Source organism: Neophocaena asiaeorientalis, unplaced genomic scaffold, assembly GCF_003031525.2.
Source record: "Neophocaena asiaeorientalis asiaeorientalis breed wild unplaced genomic scaffold, Neophocaena_asiaeorientalis_V1.1 scaffold182, whole genome shotgun sequence".
NCBI lineage: Eukaryota > Metazoa > Chordata > Mammalia > Artiodactyla > Phocoenidae > Neophocaena > Neophocaena asiaeorientalis.
This window is the reverse complement of record NW_020174648.1, coordinates 581,719-585,533: the sequence shown is the minus strand read 5'-3', so window position 1 is coordinate 585,533 and position 3,815 is coordinate 581,719. Positions and strand designations below refer to the sequence as shown.

The following is a 3,815-nucleotide window of genomic DNA, read 5'->3' as shown; positions in this document are numbered from 1 at the left end:
CCGAAAAACAAAAAAAAAAAAAAAAAAAAAAAAAAATATATATATATATATATATATATATATACTTGTTTTAAAAATAAGCAAATTTATTTCTTAATCTGCTTAGAAAAAATTTTCAGACTTGTAGAATTATTTTAGAAGAGTACTCATTTTGGTTATATAATTTGAACTCTCAGTTTAGGAAAATGTTCAGCTAACATATGTCAGATGTTAGCTGGTAGTGACTGATAGCAAGTTACTGATACATAGTTCAATTATATCAGATGTAACACACCATTTTGTGAGTCATCCCAGTGTGGTGTAGTGAAAAGTACATAGATTTTGGAGATTCAACCTGGATTCAACTGTCCTCTCCCCCACTATACTTATGATTTGATCTTGAATACGTTACTTAACTGCCTAGAGCCTCAGTTTTCTGAATTAAATGTATTTTGTAACAATAACTACTGAGGTAGGGTGGTTATAAGGCTTAAACAAAATAATCTGTAAATTGCATTTTATAACCTGTAAAAAATGTTCTAGCCTATAGCAGGCACTGACTACTGAGTGAATGAATGAATGAATGAATGGGAGAACATTATTCTAGACTTTGTTAAGTGTCCTTACCAAAATGAGGGAGAGAGACTCATTCTAGTTCCTTCAGATGTGGAGTTTTTTTAAGAATAAAAGTGACTCTTATGATTTAGAAAAAGAAAAAAGTAAACAATAGTTGAATGAAGTCTCTAGATTTAGAATAACGCTGCAAAATTCTGAAATTGCCACACACACACACGCGCACACACACAATTACCCCCAGCACCTATCATCCTTTAAGGCTATCTCGAATGTCACAGCCGTCGTGAGGCCTTTGCTGACTTCCCAGGCAAAAGCAGGAACTCCCTCCCAAGGAGGGCCTGGGATGCAAAGATTAGCTGTGCCAATGAGATTCTCTTTCAGAGGAATTAAAGCTAACAGAATTGAAAGAATTTGCCAGTTGGACAGAGAAGCCCACTTTCAGTATAAGTTCCCTTAATGATAGTGCCCCAGATGTGACAGTTCTATGACCCAAGTCTACTCTTGGTGCCCCAGTTAGGAAAGAGGTAAAGTCAGGCATATACTCAAGGATAGTTTAATTTAGTTCTCCTACACAGGAATTTGGGGAGTGTGTAAACACCTTAGAGAAAAGTTTAAAATCCCTGTTCTTTTAGAAATAACTTGACCTGACAGCTTGTTTGTAGGCACTCATTATGTTTTCTTTCCTTATCCTGCAGCCCTTTCCGTTCTTGCATTTGCCACATGACACTTCTGACCAACAATGTACACACAAGTAACATTTTGGGGATCTCAGAGCCAAACAGTTCAGATGTGTGTCTGATGACCAGGAGAGAAAGAAGGACCAGAGTTCTAGATTTAGAAGTTAACAGCAAAACTGTTACTTAAAATCCACAGCAGTAGAAGAAAACGTCTAATGATCGTGAGTGTGGTTAGAAGAGCCTAAAACAAACTTAGTACTGGGCAGTGGAGGAAGAGGAGGAGGAAAAACTCATGAGGGAGTTTTTCAGAGAAGAACCAACGCAGAGACCATTGGTGATTGCTCCCCGAGAGTTTTGTTTGTTGTTTGTTTTTTGCGGTACGCGGGCCTCTCACTGTTGTGGCCTCTCCCGTTGCGGAGCACAGGCTCCGGACGCGCAAGCTCAGCGGCCATGGCTCACGGGCCCAGCCGCTCCGCGGCATGTGGGATCTTCCCCGACCGGGGCACGAACCCGTGTCCCCTGCGTCGGCAGGCGGACTCTCAACCACTCTGCCACCAGGGAAGCCCTGCAGTGAGTTTTAAAGTGAAGGTGGACTAAAGAAATAGAGCAGTGCTCACTGATTATCCTTTTAAGGAGACTAACAGAGGAGGAAAATTGTGCAGACAGGCTTGGCATCCTTAATTGCTCCCTCTCCACCCATGGGCAAGGCCACAGGTCCCCTATAAATGGAGGCTAGACTAGGTGTCTGCACCTTGAGAAATTTCTCTGCTCTGGCTCCCTTCCAATTTCCTGCAACTTTCGGCTCTATCTTCCTGTTTCTAGTTACAGATCCTTTAACTCCCATCCACTTTTCCCCTCTCTGCCCAGTGTATTTTGGATTGATACAGTGTTTGACCATCTCTTTTGTTCTCACCCTATTTCACCTGATGCTGCCCTCAGTTCCCTTTTTGTTCCATGTCCTGGGGCTCTACTCCAGCCCCTCCCCATCTGGGTACCCAGACCCTGACTCCTGGCCTCCCTGAGCCTCCCACCTTGTCTAGATTGGAGCAGAACTGGTTCAGAAGGAGAGAGAAAGGCACAAAATAGAGGAGGATAAAGTCTAGGAAAGGAGTGTCAGTTGGTTTCACTCTCAGAGAGACTGGGAAAGGAGGAAGAGCGAGCCGCAGAGAGCAAAGGTAGGAAAGAGGAGAGAAGCTGAGGAGGGAAGTCTCCTGAGTGAGTACGAGGGGGTTAAGGACATGGGTGGAGGCCTTGACAGAGGAAGGGAAACTTCAGCCAGCCTCCGAGATAAGAGAGAGTAGCTGACGTTAAGGGTGGGTGTGGTTAAATTCATAGGCGGTGAGGAATCTGCTCAGAGTGAGGGGTATGGAGGTTGGGCAGGAGGTTGGAACTTGTGAAAGTTTGGATGGTCGCTCAGGGGAAAGGGAAAGTGAACAAAGCAAGGAACAGCACTTTAAGTACTGTGAGACCAGTAGAAGCTGGAGACCCAGCACTTGTAGTGGTGCCTGCTGCACCATTGTGTCATTTTCTCCAGAAGCGCTTTAGCCCATGAAGACCATCTCTTATGAGCCAGGCTGCGCATCAGGCCTGCTGACTAAGGCCAGCATTCCTAGGACCTGACTTAGTTCTAGCCCAAGGGTCTGATGTATTGTCCTTAAGACACTGGAGGACTCAGAATGAAAGAACCTTAATGTCCTTTCAACTGACCTCTTGGCTCTACAAAGGAAGTGAGTGCCTGCAGGCAACGTATATGAATTTGACAGGGGAATAGTAAACTATATGGAGAAAATAGTATTTTGCAGGATCAATGCCAGTCTCCCTACTTGCCGTACACTGACCCTGCCCTGACTGAACCTCAATGGAGACCCAGCCTGCTTGGCAGTTTTCCTGCTACAACTGGAAATTCTCATGACCCTCATTGCCCATTTTCCAGAGGAGACTGAGCATATGACTTTCCTGGTCTCTTTGCCACATAGAACAGGGCAGGAGTATCCTGGGTTAAAAACTCTGAGGGGTTCTGAAGCGAGCCATATTTTATGTATGAAGTTTGGTCAAAGGAAGGGTACCCCCTAGGCCCTTCACAAGCTCCAGCAGGGTTACCATCTTGTCAGCACTTTGTAGCAGGGCTCTGAGCCTGGCCCATGACCTGCCTGGAACAGTACTACTCTGGGTGTCCTTTCCAACAGACTGCCTAGCCCCTCCATGATGAACTGTCTGAGAATGCTCAGGAGCAAAAGGCACAGCTGTGGTTGTTCCCTGGAATGAAGAACCACTCTGTACAAAGGCGCCCTGCCAGAGGAAACCCACCTCCATCACCGGGAAATCACGTGTTCTCTCAGCTGGGAAGGAAGCCAGCCAGGACTGAAGGGATCTCCCCTCCTTTCCTTGCTGGTCCATCTATCCTCCTGGGCATGTTTTTGGCACCTTTGTGGTTACAGGGAGCTAAAGCTTCCTTGCAGTCCAGGCCGTTATAGTCCCAGTGTCAAGGTTCCAAATGCAAAGGACAAAAGAATAAGTGCCGAGCATCCACACATTCCAAAACCAAGTGCTAAACCACTTACACAGGAGAGGCTGGCCTATCCA

At 45.5% G+C, this 3,815-nt stretch overlaps 1 pseudogene; it reads right to left on the bottom strand.

Moving 5' to 3' along the window:
- The window catches only part of LOC112408915 (guanylate kinase pseudogene), a 9,025-nt pseudogene extending 5,480 nt beyond the window's left edge, over nucleotides 1–3,545 (bottom strand).
- Between the last annotated feature and the right edge of the window lie 270 nt (nucleotides 3,546–3,815).